Here is a 22,861-nt window from a genome sequence, read left to right as displayed (position 1 = left end):
ATTCACAGTAGAACAAAGAAATACAATAGAATCAGTGAAAAACTACACACAAAGACTGACAAACAACCAGTGTGCAAAAGAAAACAATCTGTGCAGATAGAAAGAAAAGCAAATAACAATACTGAACAAGTAAATAAATAACTAATGCTGGGGAAAACTGAGAAGACAAACTGTGCAGATAAAAATAATACTGAGAAGATGAGTTGTAGGGCACTTGAAAGTGAGTCCATAGGTTGTGGAATCAGTTCAGTGTTGAAGTGAGCGAATTATCCATGCTGGTTCAAAAACCTGATGGTTGTAGTGTAGTAACTTTTCCCAGACTTGGTGGTGTGGGACTTAAGGCTCCAGTACCTCCTTCTTAATGGCAGTAGCAAGAGGAGAGCATGGTCTGGGTGCTTGATAATGGATGCTGCTTTCTTGTGGCAGCGCTCCTTGTATATGCTCAGTAGTGCAAGTATATGATTTCAGAATTAGAATCATTTTTCTGATGGTAAAAATGAGAAGATGGCATGACCTGATTGGTGGGGGGTCCTTAATGATGGACACTGCCTTCCTGAGGCAACACTCCTTGAAGATATCTTGGATGCTACAGAGGCTAGTGCCCATGATGGAGCTGACTAATTTTTTTTTTAATTTTATTTTTATTTGGATAAGGAATTCACAAATATCATGTACTTTTTTCACACATATAACCTTTTCCATTTTTTTATATGTATAAAACTACAATTATTTATACATTCTTAAGTACACATTGAGATGATATAAAAGGAAAATAAACATTTAAATAGATAATTATGTACTGTGGTAAATCTAACCTATTAGGCTAAGTAATGGAATTAGTTGTTAAGAAAAATGGTAATAATAGTTTCCATATAACCCTTCTGGACCATTTCCACTGGTCCAAAATGTTGTATATAAGCCTATGTATCAACCATTGTAGGTGTTTATATCCTAATTTGTTCATGCTTGCTCCTGCCCACAGACATAATTATCCAATCCCTATGTACTTATTTACTTAATTTTTTCATTTTTTTATCCCTTTCCCAAATCTTTCCCTTTACTTGTGTTAATTCTCTATTTTCCAAAAGAAAACAAAAAAAAAACAAACATTTAGACTAGGGGTGCTTACGTTAGCAATATTACTGTGTTGATGAGAAGAGCAGTATAAATCATTAGGAGAGTCATCTAAAGTCTGGAGCTGACTAATTTTACAACTTACTGCAACTTCCTTTGATCCTGTGCAGTAGCCCTTCAACACCCTCCCCCCCCACCACACCAGACGGTGATGCAGCCAGTCAGAATGCTCTCCACGGTACATCTGTAGAAGTTTCCGAGTATTTTACGTGACAAACCAAACTTCCTCAGACTTCTAATGAAATATAGCTGCTGTCTTGCCTTCACTATAGCTGCATCAATATGTTGTGTCCAGGTTAGGCTCTCAGAGATTATTGACACCCAGGAACTTGAAATTGCTCACTCTCTCCACTTCTGATCCCTCAATGAGGATTGTTTTTGTGTTCCCTCGTTATACCCTTTCTGAAGCTCACAATCAGCTCTTTAGTCTTACTAACATTGAATGCAAGATCGTTGCTATGCCACCACTTAACTAGCTTATATATCCCGCTCCTATATGCCTTCTTGTCACCATCTGAGTTTCTGCTAGCAATGGTTGTTTCATCAGCAAATTTATAGATGGCGTTTGAGCTATGCCTAGCCACACAGTCATGGGTGTAGAGACAGATAACTGACTATGTCCATAAGCAAATCATATTAATAATTGGATGAGAATGTACAGAGCATGATTAATAAGTTTGCAGATGAACACTAAAATATGTGACATCGTTGACAATGGAGATGGTTATAAACACAAGAGATTCTGAAGATGCTGGAAATCCTGAGCAACACACATAAAATGGTGGAAAAACTCAACAAGTCAAGCAACATCTATGGAGAGGATCAAACAGCTGACGTTTTGGGCTGAGACCCTTCATTAGTACTGGAAAGGAAAGTGTGGAAACAACTGCCAGCAGGTAGGTTCAATTATAACGTTTAAGAGAAGTTTGGTCAGGTACATGGTTCAGGGAGGTATGGAGGATCATGGTTTGGGTGTAGGCAGGTGGGACTAGCAGAAGACCAGGTTGGTACAGACTCGTTAGGCCAAAAGGCCTGTATCTGTACTATAGTACTTTCTGACTCTACCTGTAGTCTTTTGGTATTGGAATTGGTTTATTATTGTCACATGTACCAAGATACAGTGAAAAGTTTGTCTTGCACACTGTTCATACAGATCAAAACATTACACATTGCACTGAGACAGAACAAGGTAAAGCAATAACAATGCAGAATAAAGTGTTTTGTGTCTGCATCCCTAATATCCTGCATATTATATTTTAAACTGCATTTTTCCAAAATGTTCTTGCTTTCAATACATTCTTCAAGCTTACACTCTTCTCAAGTAAACTAATCAAAAATAAAATTAAGTGGAGGAATTGAGAGCATAAAGGGTTAAAAACAATGGCTGATCATCTGGCCTTCACTCAACTAGTTAGTGAAGCAGGGTCACTATTTTCTATTATCAAATTAAAAAGTGGCGCGTGCTGGGTAACTTAATCAGGTACCTCGACTAACATTACGGGTGCACATTGTTTTTCTTCAGGGCAGGGTGTCATTATTCCATGAGTAAATATCAACAGTTTTATCCTGCTACAGCTTAGTTTAATTTTTCACCTTTCTGATGTTATATGCAATTGTTATTTTCTATGTGCATGAATGCAGTATAATGCATGTTTAACGACTTCTCGCTTGGAAGAACAAATTATGTTACCAAGATGCTTGGGAGAGAAAAGCTTGCTTTTATTTAGCACTCTTGATGACCTCAGGATATCTGAAAGCAGCTTAGCTACCTAATCATTTGCAATTGGAATTTAGTCACTATTGAAATTTAGGGAATTCAGCCAGTAAATTCTCCCAAAATGTAGTGACTAAAGCAGTAGATGCAGAGAGAACATTGAAAATTGAATAAAGTTATGCCCCCTTGAGGGGGCATAATTTTAAGGTGATTGGAGGAAAGTTCAACAGCTGGTCCAACACTATTTGCCTTTATTAACCTGGCGTGCACTGGGTCCAAGCTCTTTATTCGCTGTTGCTGCCATGAGTTAGAAGGTACAAGAGCCTCAGGTCTCACACCACCAGGTTCAAGAACAGTTACTATCCCATAACCATCAGGCTGTTGAACAAAAGGGGATAACCATACTCACTTGCTCATCCATTCAGATGTTCCCACAAGCAATGATTTCACTTTAAGAACTCTTTATCTTGTTATTTCATGTTCTAGTCATTTATAGCTACTTATTTATATTTGCATTTACATAGTTTGTTGTCTTCTGCACTTGGGTTGATCTTTCATCGATCCTGTTATAGTTACTATTCTATAGATTTGCTGAGTATGTCTGCAGGAAAATGAATTTCAGGGTTTTAAGTGGTGACATACGTGTACTCTGATAATAAAATTTACTTTGAACTTTGAAGTATAGGGGGAAATGTCAGCGGTACGGTAATTTACACAGAAATTGGTGTGTGCGTGGAGAACCCTGCCAGTGGTGGTGGAGGCAGATACATTAGGGATATTTAAGAGACTCTTCGATGGGCACATGGATGAAATTAAAATGGAGGACTGTGTAGAAGGGAATGATTAGGTTGATCTTAGAGTAGGCAAAAAGGTCAGCACAACATCATGGCCCAAAGGATTTGTACTGTACTATGTTCTTAATATAATGTTCCAGTTCCAGAAAAAATGCAGGTAAACAAATAAAGTGGACAAGCTACAACAAAGTAGATTGGGAAATCAAGAGTTCATCTTTTAGTATATGACTGGTCCTCCAAGATACTGATAACAGCTGGACAGAAGCTGTCGTTGAGCTTGGTAGCCAAGCTCTAAACATTGCTGTTCAACGTGAAAACAAAGATTTAAAGAAAAATGTTTTGAAATGAGTACAAATTCTGATGTTGCAATGGAAAAGTTTCACAAATAATACTCGGAATTAGGCAGCAAACCCACTTGGTATGGGACCTGGCACTACTTCAAGCTTGAACAGGACAAAGTGTCTATTGAGGAAAGGTTGAGCAACCTAGGGCTTTTCTCTTTGGAGTGACTTGAAAGAGGTGTATAGGATGATAAAATGCATAGATAGAGTGGACAGCCAGAGACTTTATCCCAGGGCAGAAGTGGCTTATATGAGTGGGCATTATTTTAAGGTGATTGGAGGAAAGTTTAAGGGAGGATATCAGAGGTAGTTATCTTTACACAGAGAGTAGTGGGTGCGTGGAACGTGCTGCCAAGAGTGGTTGTAGAGGCAAATATGTTAGGGACATTTAAGAGACTCTTAGATTGGCACATGGATGCTGGAAAAAATGAAGGGCAATGTGGGAGGGAAGGGTTAGATTGATGTTAAAGCAGGTTGAAGCGTTGGCACAACATCATGGGCCGAAGGGCCTGTATGATGTTCTAAATTGGTCTTTGCTTGTGCTTTCACAGTCTTGACACAGTGGACCTTTAACCGAGGGTGGCAAGGGCCAATAGAAGAAGACATCTGTTTAAGGTGAGTGGAGGAAAATTTAGGGGAGACATCAGAGGTATGTTTGTTACACTGAGTGGTGGGTGCATGGAATGCATTGCTGAAGGTGGTGGTAGCGGCGGGTACAAAGGGACCATTTAAAAGCCTCTTAGTTAGGCACATGGATGAAAGAAAAACAGAGGCCTAAGAACTATATAGGAAGGAAGGGCTAGATTGACCTTGGAATCAGTTAAATGGTCCGTAGGTCTCATAGTGTGCTGTCCTGTAGTGTATGATCTATGGAATAAGTTTATACAGTACAGTGTTGTATGTTCTATGTTCTAAGAGTATCCCAGTAGGACTCAGTATGAGTTTGTACAGTCTCAATAGTTCCCATTGGCACAAGTCTGTTCACTTACCATTCAGTGAGATTAAAAGAAGTGTACTTTTGGAAATTGTGCAACTATAATGATAGGATAGGATGGGGTGGGGTGAATTCACAGACAAGGTCCACAGTTGACAGTGCGGCCCTGGGAGATTTGTAAAATAGAACATAGAACAGTACAGTTCAAAGTAAATTTATTATCAAAGTACATATATGTTACCATATACCACCCTGAGATTTATTTTCTTACTGCCATACTCAATACATCCAAAAATCATAATAGAATCAATGAAAGACTGCACCATGGCGGACAACCATTGTGCAAAAGATAACAAACTATACAAATACAAAAAGAAAGAGAAAAGGAAATAATAATCATAATAAAAAGCAAATTAGATGTTGATCAGGAAGTGCTCAGAGTTGGAAACTTTTTCCTAGCGACAGGACCAGGTGGTCAACAGAAAAAAAGTTATCGAAAATAAATAATAAAAGACCAACAAATTCACGATCATAAATGCAGAAAATGCCAAGAGAAACCAGAAACAATCCAGCACTTCACAGGATCCTGCAGCAGTTTAACTCAATCTGATTATTTACACAGGCACAATTAAGTGGCAAACATGATTAATCAAAATCTTGCTTTAAAATGCAAACTCATAAAAGACACCTTAAGTATAAATACAAGCCTGATCCAGTTTTAAAGTCAGAGTCCTACAAATTATATTACAACCGATCCATTATTACGGTTAGGACAATCTATAATAACTGTCCAGATATAATATTACAGGATAAACAAGTAAGAACAACTTACTTAATAGATATAACCATCCCAAAGACACATAACATACAGAAATCAATAAGTGAAAAACACCAGAAATAAGCTGAATTAAAAGAGAAAATTAAAACACTATGTAATATGAACAGGGTGTACATTGTCCCAATAGTAATATCTACAACTGGCTATCATCTCAAAGTCACTACAAAATAACATTAAACAATTAGGCCTACACAGCAATATTTATGTAAGTCTTCAGCAAGCCACAATGTTAAACACCACCAGAATAGTCTGAAAGTTCCAGGCAATTGAGGAATGAGTGTGCCTGGCTATGCCCGTACCTTAAGTCTTACCAGCCTGAGCTGAGAAAAAAATATAATAATAAATAAACAATCAAATAAATAAACAAGTAATATCAAGAATATGAGATGACAAGTTCTTGAAAGTGAGTCCTTAGGTTGTGGGAACAGTTCAGAGATGGGATAAGTGAAGTTGAGTGAAGTTATCCCCTCTGGTTCAGGAGCCTGATGGTTGAGAGGTAATTACTGTCCTAAACCTGGTGGTGTGAGTCCCAAGGCTCCTGTACCTTCTTCCTGATGGCAGCAGTGAGAGGAGAGCATGTCCTGGGAGGCGGGATCTCTGATGATGGATGCTGCTTTCCTGTGACAAAGCTCCATGTAGATGTGCTTTACCCATGATGGACTGGGCTGTATCCACTACTTTTCGTAGGGTTTTCCGTTCAAGGGCACTGGTGTTTCCACACCGGACTGTGATGCAGCCAGACAATATATCCTCCACCGCACATCTATAGATGTTAGTCAAAGTTATAATCTTCACCAACTCCGACAGAAGTAGAGGCCCTGCCATGCTTTCTTCGTAACTGCATTTACTGTCTGGGCCCAGGACAGGTCTTCTGAAATGATAACACTGAGGAATTTAAAGTTGCTGACCCTCTCCATCTCTGATCCCTGATGAGAACTGGCTCATGGACCTCTGGTAGTCACAAATCAGCTCCTCGGTCTTGCTAACATCGAGAAGCTGTTGTGGCATCACTCAGCCAGATTTTCAGTCTCCCTCCTATTTGCTGATTCATCACCACCTTTAATTCAGCCTATGATAGTGGTGTCAGCAAATGTAAATATGGCCTTGGACCTGTGTTCACCTACACAGTCATTAATGTAAAACAAGTAGAGCAGGGTGCTAAGCACACAGCCTTGTGCTGCACCTGTGCTGATGGAGATTGTGAAGGAGACATTGCCAATCCCAACTGACTGGGGTCTGAGAGTGAGGAAATTGAGCATCTAATTCCCTTCAGGCCATGATGTTGTGCCAATCTTTTAACCTACTCCAAGATCAACCTCACCTTTCCCTCCCACAGGGCCCTCCATTTTTCTTTCATCCATGTGCCCATCGAAGAGTCTCTTAAATGTCTCTGGTGTATCAGTCGATACCATCACCTCAGCAGTCCGTTATATGCACTCACCGTTCTCTGTGTACAAAACCTACCTCTGACATTCCCCCTGTATTTTCCTCCAACTACCTTAAAATTATACACCCCTGTATTTGCTACTGAAATAGTTGCTAGTAAAGCAGCCTTCAGAGGTACAAGATCAAGATCACTTGGGAGTATTGTCAACAGTTTCGGAATCCATGTCTCATAAAGGATGTGTTATCATTGGAGAGAGTCTAGAGGAGGTTCACGAGGATGATTCCGGGAATGAAAGGGTTAACATATGAGAAGCTTTTGGCAGCTTTGGACCTGTACTCACTGGAATTTAGAAGAATATGGTGGGGGGGGGATCTCATTGAAACATACTGAATGTTGAAAGGACTAGATAGGGTGGATGTGGAGAGGATGTTTCCTATGGGGGGGGTACCCAGAACTAGAGGGCACAGCCTCAGAAATGAGGGGCAACCCTTTAGAACAGATGTAAGGAGGAATTCTTTTAGCCAGCGAGTAGTAAATCTGTGGATTGCTCTGCTTCAGACTGCAGGTGGAAGTTGATAGTTCCCTGATCAGTCAGGGCATCAAAGGATGTGGTGAGAAGGCAGGTGTATGGGGTTGAGTGGGATCCGGGATCAGCCATGATGGAATGGCAGAGCAGACTTGATGGGCTGAATGGCCTAATCCTGCTCCCATGTCTTATGATCTTATGATCAAATCCCACTTTGGCAGTATTAATTTAAATTCAGGTGATTGAGTACATCTGGAATTAAAAAGCAAATTTAATGACTGGATTACCATAAAAGCCCATCTGCTTCACTGATAAACACAAGAGATTCTGCAGATGCTGGAGATCTAATGTAACACACACAAAATGCTGGAGTAACTCAGCAAATCAGGCAGCATCTATAGAGGGGAATAAACAGTCGATGCTTCAGGCCATGACTCTTCATCAGGACTGGATGGAAGAAACTTCACATGTCCTTTGAAGAAGCAAGTCTACCATCCAGCCTCACTGCAATGTGGTTGCCTCTTAAGATTCTCGATAGTTCAGGGTAGCAAGGTAGCATAACAGTTGGCACAATACTTTATAGCACCTGCTGTAAGATCAGGTGCAATTCCCACTGTATGTAGAGACATTCTCCCCGAGACCATGTGAGCTTCCTCCCACATTCCAAAGACGTACAGGTTAGTAAATTGTGGGCATGCTATGTTGCCAGAAGTCTGGTGACATTTGAGGTCTGCCCAGCACCACCCTCGCTGATTTGATTTGATGCAAGCAATGCAATTCACTGTATTTTTCAATGTATATGTGACAAATAAATCTAATCTTTATCTTTAATTAAGGGTCTTGATGATTACATTAATGTGTGCTGAAAGGTTTTCAGTTTTGGACACCCTGCTACAGGAAAGATGTCATTAAGCTGGAAATAATGCAGAGGAGATTTAAGAGGATGTTGCCAGGTTATGGAGGGAGATTGAGCAAATTGGGGTTATTTTCATTGGACCACAGGAGAATGATTCCACAACTTATGGATTTACTTTTAAGTACTCTACAACACGTTCTCAATATTATTTACCTATCTATATGTTTATCATTTTTGTATTTGCACAATTTGTCCTTTGCACATTGGTTGTTTGTCTTTGTTGTATGCAGTTCTTCATTGATTCTATTGTGCTTCTTTGTATTTACTGCGAATACCTACAAGAAAATGAATCTTAAGAGTAGTATATGGTAACGTTTATGTACTTCGATAATACATTTACTTTTAACTTTGAATGAGGGATGACCTCATAGAGGTGCATAAACTCACAAGGGGCAGAGATATGGTGAACACAGTCTTTTTCCTCGGGCTGGGGCATCATGAAATAGAAGAAACTTAATAGGGATCGAACTGTTTCATCAGAGGGTGTCAGTATAGGGAATAAGCTACTAGAGGAAGTGGTTGAGGCAGATACAGTACATTAGCAACATTTAAAAGATACTTGGATGGATACATGGAAAGGAAAGGCTCAGAGGGATAAGGACTAAATGCAGGCTATGGGACCAGCTTAAAGGGAATTCTTCATCCACATGGACCAATTGAACTGAAAGGCATGTTTTTGTGCTATATCACTTTATGAAATACCTTCAAGTGAACGCTGACAAAAAGATAAAGATTAATATGATTTGTCACATGTACATCAAGACATACAGTGAAATGCATCCTTTTGTGTCCAATCAAATCAGTGAGGATTGTGCTGGGGAGCCCACAAGTGTCGCCACACTTCAGATGCCAACATAGCATGCCCGCAACTCATGCCCTAACTGTATGCCTTTGAAATGTGGGAAGAAATCGCAGCGCCGGGTGAAATGCATGGGAAAAACATACAAACTCCTTACAGGCAGCATTGGGAATTGAACCCCAATTAGTGAAAGCCAGTGCTGTAATGTGATGCATGGCTACTACACTATCGAGCTGCAACTAAATATGGCAACTAAAATAAGAAAAGGCTTATAGTTCTGTAAGAGTAACAAAGTGCTTGTAACCACATCCTAGTGTATTATTGATCTAAAAGCACAAGGTCCCATGTTTGGCTCTATATACTGTGGAGAATGATGGTCAGAGCTCCTCAATTCTACCCTAGGACATGGCTGAGCCTAACTATCTTCAGTACCTCTGTCAATGACTTGCTTTCTGTCACAGGTGGATATGTTCACAAATGACAGCACTTTAGAAACAGAAACATAGAAAACCTACAGCACAATACAGGGACTTCAGCCCATAAAGCTGTACCGAACATTTCCCTACCTTAGAACTACCTAGGCTTACCCATAGCCCTCTATTTTTCTGAGCTCCATGTATTCATCCAGGAGTCTCTTAAAAGACTCTATCGCTTCTGCCTCCACCATTGCCGCTGGCAGCCCATTCCACACACTCACCACTCTCTGCGTAAAAAAATTACCCCTGACATCTCCTCTATAACTATTTCAAAACATCTTAAAACTATACCCTCTCGTACTAGCCATTTCAGCCCTGGGAAAAAGCCTCTGACTATCCACATGGTCAATGCCTCTCATTATCTTGTACACCTCTATCAGGTCACCTCTCATCCTCCATCGCTCCAAGGAGAAAAGGCCGAATTCACTCAGCCTATTCTCGTAAGGCATGCTCCCCAATCCAGGCAACATCCTTGTAAATCCCTCTGCACCCTTTCTATGGTTTCCACATCCTTCCTGTAGTGAGACAACCAGAACTGAGCACAGTACTCCAAGTGGGGTCTAACTAGGGTCCTATATAGCTGCAACATTACCTCTTGGCTCTTAAACTCAATCCCACAATTGACGAAGGCCAATGCACCAGATGCCTTAACCACAGAGTCAACCTGCGTAGCAGCTTTGAGTGTCTTACGGACTCGGACCCCAAGATCCCTCTGATGCTCCACACTGCCAAGAGTCTTGCCATTAATGCTATATTCTGCCATTTTATTTGACCTACCAAAATGAACCACCTCACACTTATCTGGGTTGAACTCCATCTGCCACTTCTCAGCCCTGTTTTGCATCCTATCAATGTCCCACTGTAATCTCTGACAGTCCTCCACACTATTCACAACACCCCCAGCCTTTGTGTCATCAGCAAATTTACTAGCCCATCCTTCCACTTCCTCATCCAGGTCATTTATAAAAATCACAAAGAGTAGGGGTCCCAGATCAGATCCCTGAGGCACACCACTGGTCACCGGCCTCCATGCAGAATATGACCCAACTACAACCACTCTTTGCCTTCTGTGGGCAAACCAGTTCTGGGTCCACAGCGCAAGGTCCCCTTGGATCCCATGCCTCCTTACTTTCTCAATAAGCCTTGCATGGGGTACCTAATCAAATGCTTTGCTAAAATCCTCCTACACTACATCTATGGCTCTACCTTCACCAATGTGTTTAGTCACATCCTCAGAAAATTCAATCAGGCTCGTAAGGCACGACCTGCCTTTGACAAAGCCATGCTGACTATTCCTAATCATATTATGCCTCTCCAAATGTTCATAAATCCTGCCTCTCAGGATCTTCTCCATCAACTTACCAACCACTGAAGTAAGACTCACTGGTCTATAATTTCCTGAGCTATCCCTACTCCCTTTCTTGAATAAGGGAACAACATCTGCAACCCTCCCATCCTCCGGAACCTCTCCCGTCCTGATTGATGCAAAGATCATCGCCAGAGGCTCAGCAATCTCCTCCCTCACTTTCCACAGTAGCCTGAGGTACATTCTGTCCGGTCCCAGTAACTTATCCAACTTGATGCTTTCCAAAAGCTCCAGCACATCCTCTTCCTTAATTTCTACATGCTCAAGCTTTTCAGTCCGCTGCAAGTCATCCCTACAATTGCCAAGATCCTTTTCCATAGTGAATACTGAAGCAAAGTATTCATTAAATACCTCTGCCATCTCCTCCAGTTCCATACACACTTTTCCACTGTCACATTTGATTGGTCCTATTCTCTCATGTTATTCAATTCCATTTGCAAATCAACTCATTGTAAAGTTAAACAGTCCTACATGGATGCAGGACCTCGACAACCATCAGACGTGTGTCATAAAAGTTCCGGGCAATGACCACTGCTATCAAAAGAGACGTGAACTGGCTACTGCAACATATGCAAAATGCTAGACGATCTCAGCAAGTCAAGCAGCATCTACGGAGGGGAATGAGGAGCTGTAAACCAGCAATTTTTTCCCCAGGATGGCAATGGCAATACGAGAGGGTATAATTTTAAGGTTACACTATCTACAAAGAGGTATAAAAAGTCAAAGCTTTGGGCCAAGACCTTTAGGAGGGTCCTGGTGAAGGGTCTTGGCATGAAACAGCAACTTTTTATACCCCTCCATAGATGCTGCCTGACCTGCAGAGTCCCTCCAAAATTTTGTGTGTGTGTTGCTCCATACTTCCAACATACAGGTGCCCCCCGCTTCTTGAACTTTCGCTTTATGAAACCTCGCTGTTACGAAAGACCTACATTAGCCACCTGTTTTCGCTAACTGAAGGTGTTTTCACTGTTATGAAAAAAGGCAGCGCACGAGAAAAGCAGTGCACGATAAAAGGCAGCATGCGCCCCGTGCATCCAAGCTCCTCCCCCGGAACTGCATTCTAGCTGGCATTGCTTAAATACATGCCTCTGAGCAGCCGTTAGCAAGATGAGTTCTAAGGTATTGGAAAAGCCTAAAAGAGCTCATAAGGGTGTTACGCTTAGCATAAAACTAGACATAATTGAGTGTTTTGATCGTGGTGAACGAAGTAAGGACAAAGTGAGTTTGGCTTGTGGAAGCTGACGAAGATGATGTTGAAGAGGTTTTGGCATCCCATGACCAAGAACTGATAGATGAAGAGCTGATGCAAATGGAAGAGTAAAGGATAACAATCGAAACCGAATGCAGTAGCAAACGGACCAAAAGTGAAGTCGTCCAGGAACTGAATGTGAAGCAACTGCATGAGATTTTCGCTGTAATGATTGCAGAAAAGTACAACTTTAATTTTGAAAGAGGTACATAGGTTTAGGGCATATTTGCAGGATGGTTTGAGTGCTTACAAAGAACTGTATGATAGAAAAATGCGCAAGGCTAAGCAGTCAAGCATACTGTCGTTTTTCAAGCCTTCCACATCAGCCACAGCAGACGATGACCTCGACCTTCGACATCGAGGCAGGCAGACATAGAAGAAGATGACCTGCCTGCCCTAATGGTAACAGACGATGATGAGATGACACCCCAGTGTTCCACCACAATGCAGCGGTAGCCAGGATGCACCCAACACATCTTTAAGAAAAGAGCCAAAATAAACAAGCTAATTAATTAGGTGCCACCCAGCACATAATTAATTAGCTTGTTTATTTCAGCTTTTTTCTTAAAGATGTGCTGGGCGCGTCCCGGCTACCGCTGCATTCTCCGCGGATCAGTATCGGTTCGCTGCCCGGAGGTTGGGGTTCACTGCTCCACCCCAGCCTCCGACGACTCAGTCTAACACACCATCATCAGTGTGCTCAGCGCTGTCTTCCCGATTCCGGTACATACATTATTTCTACTTTATATTGGCTGTGTATTTTTACGTGTTATTTGGTATGATTTGGCAGCTTCATAGCTTAAAGGTTACTGGAGAGAGTGTTTCTGCCAAGAGCGCTTGCACCATGTTTCTGCCAAGAGCGCTTTCGTGAGATTTTTGCTACGGAGAATAGTGCGGCAATAATTGTAGAAAAGTATTTCTACTTTTATAGGCTGTGTATTTATCACTTCATTCCTGCTTTTACTATATGTTACTGTTATTTTAGGTTTTATGTGTTATTTGGCATGATTTGGTAGGTTATTTTTTGGGTCTGTGAATGCTCACAAATTTTTCCCATATAAATAAATGGTAATTGCTCCTTCGCTTTACCACATTCTGGCTTATGAACCGTTTCATAGGAACGCTGTACCTTCGGATGGTGGGTGAAACCTGTATACAGAATTGTGGTTATAACTTTAAGGTTATTGGAAGAAAGTGCAGTGGATTCTGGTTAATTGGGACACATCAAGACCAGTACATTTTGGCCCAATTAGCTGAAGTTTCATGGAAATAGTTAAAAATGTATAAAAATGTCAAACTACCATTTAACTAAATAACAAAGTATGTATTTAAATGAAATACAGAACAATTTAGAATACTAGCAATTTTACTACAATATTATAAAACTGTGTATTAGTTCCTAATAGTTATTGACAGAGGAATTAATCTGGTGTGCGCTGCCGTGTTCTTTTGATTGAGTATAAATTAATAAAATCAGTTCATACACCTGGTGCAGATAATGGACTGCCTTCATACAATGTTTATGATAATTGCATCTCCAAGTCTTCAACCTTATTATAACATTCAAGATGATTGTCAATACCTTTAAATTATTCATAGTTTTTAATTTGTTGAAGTAGTGAAATCATCTCATTTTCATTCCTGACATGTCCGGCACATCCAACCCTGAATACTTGAAACTGCAGTGAGCTAAACAGTTCAGAATTGTCTTACCGCTCATTTCTCACCAACTATTAGTGACAAAAATCACTGCTTTTTGAACACAAACACATGTACTGACATTATTTAATCTAATCTAATCTATTTAAAAAGGGTCTGCTCTAAACATGGTGTAGTGTATAATGCAATTGATGCTAGTTCGAAACTTCGGTATCAGTCTCCTGTCCTAGTTCAGTGGTATAGTGTGGAAAATAAATGAAGGGAATCACAGCTATTTTCTGGATTAGGTTTGTTCTTTAAAAGCTGGCCTAAATAAATTGGTGTCTTGATTAACTGATGGCCCAATTGACTGGAATCCACTGTATATGGAGGATGTCACAGGTAGCTTTCTTACACAGAGAGCATTGGGTGTGTCAAACGTGCTGCCAGAGATGGTGGTAGAGGCAGATACATTAGTAACATTCAAGGGACTCTTCGATAGAGACATAGGAGAGAGAAAAATGCAGGGCCATGTGGGAGTGAAGGGTTAGACTGGTCTTAGATTATGTTAAAAGGATAGCACAAGATTATGGGCTGAAGGGCTTGTACTGTTCTAAGTTCCATGTCATAAACAGTTGACATTTTGGGCCAAGACCCTTCATCAGGTCTGGAAAGGAAGAAGCCAGAATATTTACGTATTCCTGTCTATAGATGCTGCTCGATTTGCTAAATTCTTCCAACATTCTGTGCTTGTGCTTGTTGCTAAAGAATCTCTTGTTTTTTTTGAACTCCCTGCCTTTGACAATCATGGCTTTACCACTGCCAGCAATAACTAGTACCCAGGTAGTCACATAAATACTTCTAGAGCAAGTCTATTCCCTCAAAGAAAAATAAAAATATTTCCTTTCAAAGGATTTTGCATTTAGTATCAGTATACTGAAAACATAGGTGCAAGATTTATGCTCCGTGAATGGACCTTCAGGTCACAAGGAACGTCTTCCAGCAAGCCTCATGATTAAATGTTATACGCTCATGGTACTTTGTCTTTATTGTGTCATTTTAATCAGTTTCATCTGGATTTGTGCACCTTTTGCTGGGAAAAATGTAATTTATCAAGAAAGGCTTCAAAAATTAAGTAAAACCAACATCTCTTTTTCTGAAAGGTTCCATTTAAAACAATTGTTTTTGTTTGAATTTGGTTGAGATTATTGAAAAACAGGTGGCAAAGCTGAATGCGATAATGCTGAAAATTAGGCATAAAAACTGAAAATGTTGGAAATATTCAGAGGTGTAATTAAGCATTTGGACTTTGTCAACAGTGGACCTTTCAGAGTTGAGGCCCATTTCATCAGAATATTCTCTCTCTCCCTCTCCCTAAAGATGCTTAAATTGCTGTGTACTCAGACTATTTTCCATAGATCATATCTCTGCACTCTATTTAAGCAGTACTTGGTTGTCTACCTTCAGGTCAGATGATTGTGGGCTTAAGCCCTATTCACGAGGTTTAGCGTCATCGAGTCATACAGCATGGAAAGTCCTCGGTCCAACTCATCCATGCTGATCAAGATGCTTATCTAAGCTTGTTCCATTCGTTTGACCCATATCCCCTAAGCTTTTCCTGAGTCTTTTACATCTTTTACATGTTATTGTACCAGCCTCAAGCACTTACGCTGGCAGCTTGTTCCACGTAGGCACCAGCATTTGTATAAAGACCTCAGATCCCTTATAAATCTTTGTCTTTTCACCTTAAACATTATTCCTCCAGTTTTAGACTCCCCTACCCTGAGAACAGGACTGCGTACATTCACCTTATCTATACCTCCCCATGATTTACACCTTAGTCCTTCATCCCAAGGAATCAATTCCAGGTTGACCAAATTCTCTCTAGGACCCAGTCCCTGAGTCCTGGCAATATAAAACATTTTTGATTCCTTTCTAGCTTCCCACAGTAGGGTGAACAGGGTGAGCTAAGCCATACACAATAATGGAAATGAAGCCTCACCAATGCTTTGTACAACTGTAATATAACATCACAACTTCTATTCTTTGTGTCCTGACTAATGAAGTGCCCTGACTAAATGCCTTCTTATTACCCTTTTGACCCCAGGCTTGAGTACAGAAAGCTAGGCTTATACTCATGTAGCAGTGCGAAAGCTGATATGGTGGCTAACAAGGATATGCTGCCTGGCCTGCTGCGTTCACCAGCAACTTTTATGTGTGTTGCTTAAGGATATGGTGTGTTGGCCTTCATTAGTTGAAGGATTGAGTTCAAGAGCCACGAGGTAATGTTGCAGCTCTATAAAACTACAGTTAGAACACACAAAGTATTGTATTCAATTCTGGTCATCTTATTATAGAAAGGATTTGAAACTTTTAGAGAGGACGTAGAGATTTACTAGGATGCTGCCTGGATTCGAGAGCATGTATTATGAGGAAAGATTGAGTGAACTAGGGCTTTTCTCTTCAGCATGGAGGAGAGGTGACTTGATAGAGGCATATAAAAGGCATAAATGGATTGGACAGCCAATGTCTTTTTCCCAGGTGGAAATAGCTAACACAAGGGGGCATAATTTTAAGGTCACTGGAGGAAATTATAGAGGAGGGGATGTCAGAGGCAGGTTTTCTACACAGAGAGTGGTGGGTGCATTAAATATGTTGCCGGGGTGGTGGAAGAGGCAGATACAATAGGGGCATTTAAGAAGCTCTTAGATAAGCACATGAATGATGGAAAAATGGAGGGTTATGTGGGAGAGATGAGTTAGATTGATCTTGGAATAGATTAAAAGGTTGGCACAACATCGTGGGCTGTAGGGCCTTTATTGTGCTGGAGGGTTGTATGTTCTATGTAAGTGCAATTGTGCTTTCTGGATTGAAGGATTAAATCGAGTGAGACCTGAACTGTATCAGACCGATTGTGAGAATATGCAATTGCGCATGTGGCCAATTGATCACATGGTGAATCGATTGGGTATCCTACGGATGAGGCACTCTCTTTTGGGTGCAGGCTTCCGAGTGTGCCTAACTTCATCTTGATGGGCCTAGTTCATCGCTCTTGTACTGTAGGTTGCCCAGTGTGTACAGTAACGGAACATTTCATTGAAAAAATGCTTAATCATACTACTCTGTTGTCGTTCATGTCCCATGCATATGAAACAAAACCCAACTGCCGTTTCAAATGGCCTGTCCCAGCCAACCAACATTCTTTAAAAAAACAAATTATCTCATTTCTGTTTGTGGAACCTTGCTGCATGCAAAGTAGCTACCTTGTGTTGTAACAGCAATTACATTAAAATTATCATTGGTTGCAAATACCTTTGAGGCATTCCAGTCTAAAAGGATGCCTGTCTTTCTTTCCTTTCTGTTGTTTAGGCTCCAAGGATGAGCAAGATTACGACTCTCTACTTTGTAAACATCATTAGAACTGATGGTTGAAGACCAAAGTTGGCTAGTTCAGAGGTTGAAGCTTTTGGTTCGGCTTGTCCAGAGAATGGAGATCTGTGAGTCTGGGTTAGGGGGATGGGGTGGGGGTGTCAGAGGCCTGATGTCTGTGAGTATGAGATCTTGGAGGGACTGGCCTGGAGGGGGTGTGTGTTTGCGCGCGCGCGTAGGTGGGAAGATGGGGAAGGAGCTTGTTTTGCTGATGATGTTTTTGCTGTTTGTGTTGTTCAACTGAACATCGTGGGCATGCCATGTTGGCACCAGAATGTGTGGTGACACTTGTGGGTTGCCCTAAGCACATCCTAAACCGTGTTGGTTGTTAACGCAAACAAAGCATCACACTGTAGGTTTTGACGTACAGGTGATAAATGTTAAGTGTTAAACTTTGAACAAGTCTGTATTGATAAATGCTTCTTCAAAGACTGTGAGTCTGGCTAAGAGGGGGAAAGTTTCACTTGAGTGCTGGGGCGCTGGCGCTGTTGCAGGGAAGGGATTAAAACATTAGTAACACAATGTGCAAGCTGTTCTTCCTACAATGTGGCATTGGCCCAGGAGATACTGCAGTCATCCTCCTTGTCATTAAGGAATGAGTGGAGAGACGAGAGAGATGAACATCTCTGGAAAAGGTCAGCAAATATATGTTAAAATAAAATATCACTGTGTGAAGAGTCTCTCCACTGAAATGAACATCCAAGTACATTGTCGTTCAATAGATTTAAGCAATCCATGGTACTCGAGTTGAATTAATTCATATATTTCATTATGAGTCTGAGGAGAGTTGTTGTGTCACCAAAGACGCTAGCAAATTTCTACAGATAAATCACTGTCTGGTATGGAGGGGTCAATGCAGAGGATCGGAAAAAGTTACAATAAGTTGTAAACCCAGCTAGCTCCATCATGATCACTAGCCTTCCCAGCATTGAGGACACCTTCAAAAGGTGATGCCTGAAACAAGCAGATCCATCAGCCAGGACATGCTCCCATTGCTACCATCAAGGAGGAGCCTGGAGGCACACACTCAACATCTTAGGAATGGCTTCTTCTCCTCCGCCATTAAATTTCCGAACAGACAACGAATCAACCCCTGAACACTACCTCACTATTTTGTTCTCTTTTTGCACTATTATATATACATATTTTTTCTTATTTTAATTTATTGTATATTTTATGCATCGCACTGTACCGCTGCCACAAAACAACAAATTTCATGACATATTGTCAGCGGTAATAAACCTGATTCTGATTCTCTATCACAGTTTACTTTATCCTTAATGTTCCTTCTATGGTGCAAAATACATTGGTGCATTAACTCATAAGTGTGCAATGAACCAGATTTGATTAGGGACCTTAAGGTAAAGGATCCCTTAGGAGCAGTGATCATAATACGATAAAATTACCTCTGAAGTTTGAGAGGGAAAAGCTAAAATCAGATGTATCAGTATTATATTGGAATAAGAGGAACTACCAAGGCAAGAGAGAAGAGATGTACATAGGTGACCAAGGAAATGTATTACATGTCTAAATAAAACATGCTCTTATGAATAATAAGAAAATTAGAGTAGAAATTGGCCCCTCAACTCTGCCCACCAATCAGTATATGCATGGCTATTCTGCCACATGCTTCATCTCTTCTATGTCAGTTCCCCACCATTCCCAGTAAAGTCTCTAACCTATGTTTAATTATCTCCAGTTCCACTAGCCTCTGGGGGAGAGAATTCCAGAGATTCACTATCCTCTGTGAGAAGTTTCCATATACCTCAGTTTCTCATGGCTCAATGCTTGAACCCATCTGCCCAACCCCAGTGTTGTTCTAACAGCATAGGCCTCTATATTCTTTTCTCTTTCAAGATTGTTTATTGTCATTCTTCGGTAATTACGTGTACAGAGAATGAAATGATTGTTACTCTGGATCTAATACAACACACTTATTTATACATACAATATGCATAAAGAACACAATAAAAAAACAACAAAAACACAATAAATATAAACTTGGTGGCCACTTGTACAATGTACAGTTAGAAATAAGAGCAGAAGTTAGTTAGAAATGTGATCTAAATGACTTTGACTGTAGAATGATTGTTGGGGTCAGATGGAGTGGTTTGAGTTTCTCAAAAACTGCTGATCTCCTCGGATTTTCACGCACAGCAGCCTTTAGAGTTTATACAGAATGATGCGAAAAACAAAAAAGCATCCAGTGAGCGGCAGTTCTGTGGGCAAAAACGCTTTGTTAATGAGAGAGGTCAGAGGAGAATAGTCAGACTGGTTCAAGCTGACTAGAAGGCGACAGTAACTCAAATAAACACATGTGACCATAGTCATGTGCAGAAGAGCATCTCTGAATGCACAACAAGTCAAACCTTGAAGTGGACGGGCTACAGCAGCGGAAGCAGTACCACCAGACCTGTGCAGTATTTCTGACATTAATATTTTTAAAGATAGACTCAATCAAATCGATTTAGGGGATCTCGTCAAAAAAGCTTACTTTACAATTTAACTCCCACGTCGTTCACACCGACTGCGCGTTATAACAGCCGTCCGGCAGTGCTTGTGCAGCACCAAGTAGAAGCAGAAGACCACAAATGTACAGAAATATTCTCAGTGGCCACTTTACTAAGTACCTCTTATCAAATGGCCATTGAGTGTAAATATTCAAGCAATCCAATAAAATACAATGTACGAATATCACAGCTGTGATATACACAGACTGATTGTATGTATTTAAAGTGATGCTAGGTGATGTGTATGTGGTGATGAGGGGTGCAGTGATAGGAGTGGGACAAACAGTCCATAAGCAGGGTGGGTGGGATCCTTCATGATATTCATCAAAGTTGCTGGTGAACGCAGCAGGCCAGGCAGCATCTCTAGGAAGAGGTACAGTCGACGTTTCGGGCCGAGACCCTTCGTCAGGACTAACTGAAGGAAGAGCTAGTAAGAGATTTGAAAGTGGGAGGGGGAGGGGGGAGATCCGAAATGATAGGAGAAGACAGGAGGGGGAGGGATGGAGCCAAGAGCTGGACAGGTGATTGGCAAAAGGGATATGAGAGGATCATCGGACAGAAGGCCCAGGGAGAAGAAAAGGGGGGGGAGGAAAGCCCAGAGGATGGGCAAGGGGTATAGTGAGAGGGACAGAGGGAGAAAAAGGAGAGAGAGAGAAAAAAAATGTGTGTATATAAATAAATAACGGATGGGGTACGAGGGGGAGGTGGGGCACTAGCGGAAGTTAGAGAAGTCAATGTTCATGCCATCAGGTTGGAGGCTACCCAGATGGAATATAAGGTATTGTTCCTCCAACCTGAGTGTGGCTTCATCTTTACAGTAGAGGAGGCTGTGGATAGACATATCAGAATGGGAATGGGACGTGGAATTAAAATGTGTAGCCACTGGGAGATCCTACTTTCTCTGGCGGACAGAGCGTAGGTGTTCAGCGAAATGATCTCCCAGTCGGCGCTGGGTCTCGTCAATGTATAGAAAAGGATCTCCCCCTCCCCCTCCCACTTTCAAATCTCTTACTAGCTCTTCTTTCAGTTAGGCTTGACGAAGGGGCTCGGCCCGAAACGTCGACTGTACCTCTTCTTAGAGATGCTGCCTGGCCTGCTGTGTTCACCAGCAACTTTTTTGTGTGTTGCTTGAAATTCCAACACCTACAGATTTCCTCATGTTTGCCTTCATGATATTGTTGGCGTTTTTCCTGAACCTGAATGTCCTTGATGGTGGTGGGTTGGGGGGGGGGGGTTGGGGTTAGGGTAGTGCTGGTGATGAATTGGGGGGTTGGGGTTAGGGTAGTGCTGGTGATGAATTGGGGGGTTTGGGGTTAGGGTAGTGCTGGTGATGAATTGGGCAGATTTATCTACCCGTTGAGAACCCTCGTGTTAACTGTAATGCAGTTTCTTTACCACACATTGATACAGCATGTCAAGATGCTCTTCACTGCACATCTGTAAAAGGTCATGATGTGCATAGTTGATCCAGCTCTTCTCCACAAGTTGAAGTACTCCATTCCACAACTTTCCAGGGTTTTAAGATCCTGTAGTAAGTCACCTCTCCACTGTTATATTTTACTGATTAAGTAGTTTCTCCCATTACTGGTAAAATCATTGCAACTCTTTCCTAAATTTCTCTGGTGTTTCCATATCCATTTTTATAATATGACTGTTAGAACTGTACATTGTACAAACACACTCTAAACCATGTTAAGCATAAATTTACTATCACTCAATTCCATGTAACTACAAAGGAATTCCAGTGCTTAGTTTGCATTTGTTCTACCCTTATTAGCTCTTATCATCATTGCTCCTCCCTCCCTAAGTTGTTTTTAAAATATATGACCTAATTTGTCTTGGCAAAATTGAATTTCTGACAATGATCAGTGTCAAAGCTTCAAGAACAAGCATTGCCACGGTGCATTTATTAATATCTTGTTGCCTTCCTTAGTATTGACCATCCTTTCCAAATCTGCCTCTAACTTGCACCCTGCCCATAAATTCACTCAGTCCATTTCTGACACCTCCCTCCCCTTTCTCAATCTCTCTGTCTCCGTCTCTGGAGACAAACTGTTGACCCCTGTCTCCTGTAAAAATGCTATTCCCTTTTCTCAGTTTCTTTGTCTCTGCCATATCTGTTCCCAGGATGTAGGCTTGTTTCCAAGAATGTCCTCCTTCTTCAAAGAATGGGCTTTCCTTTCTCCACCGCTGATGCTGCCCTGACCCGCATCTCCACCATTTCCTCGATATCTATGTTCACTCCACCTTTCTGCCACCGTAACAGTTCTCCTTGTCCTTACCTACCACCCCATGAGCCTTCATGTCTGACATCATTCTGTGCAATTTCCACCACCTCCAAAGGAATTGCACCACCAAACATACCTTTAACTTCCTCCCCCCTTCACTTTCTACAGGAATTGCTCCCTCTGTGATCCTCCTGTTCATTCTTTCCTCCCTACTAATCTCCCTCGTGGCACTTATCCCTGCAAGCGGCTGAAGTGCGACATCTGACCACTCACCTCTCCCTCATCTCCCCTCAAGGTCCCAAACAGTCCTTCCAGCTAAGGCAACAATTCACCTGTGAACCTACTGGGGTCGTCTATAGTGTCCGGTGCTCCTGATGCGGCCTCCTCCACATTGGTGAGACCTGTCATAAATTGGGGCACCACTTCATTGAGCAACTACACCCCAAAAGCGGAACTTCCTAGTGGCCAACCATTTTAATTCCAACTCCCATTCGCATTCTGACATGTTGGTCCACAATGTGCCACAATGAGGCCTCCCTCAGAGTGCAGGTGCAACACTTTATATTCTGTCTGGGTAACCTC

The 22,861-nt window shown here is 41.4% G+C and overlaps 1 protein-coding gene across 2 annotated transcripts in view; it reads right to left on the bottom strand.

Moving 5' to 3' along the window:
* Positions 1-22,861, bottom strand: part of ttc7b (tetratricopeptide repeat domain 7B) — a 470,264-nt gene that overhangs the window by 114,259 nt on the left and 333,144 nt on the right. The gene's annotated exons all lie outside the window — the stretch shown is intronic.

Source organism: Mobula birostris, chromosome 1 (genome assembly GCF_030028105.1).
Source record: "Mobula birostris isolate sMobBir1 chromosome 1, sMobBir1.hap1, whole genome shotgun sequence".
NCBI lineage: Eukaryota > Metazoa > Chordata > Chondrichthyes > Myliobatiformes > Myliobatidae > Mobula > Mobula birostris.
This window is presented reverse-complemented; position numbering and strand designations above follow the sequence as displayed.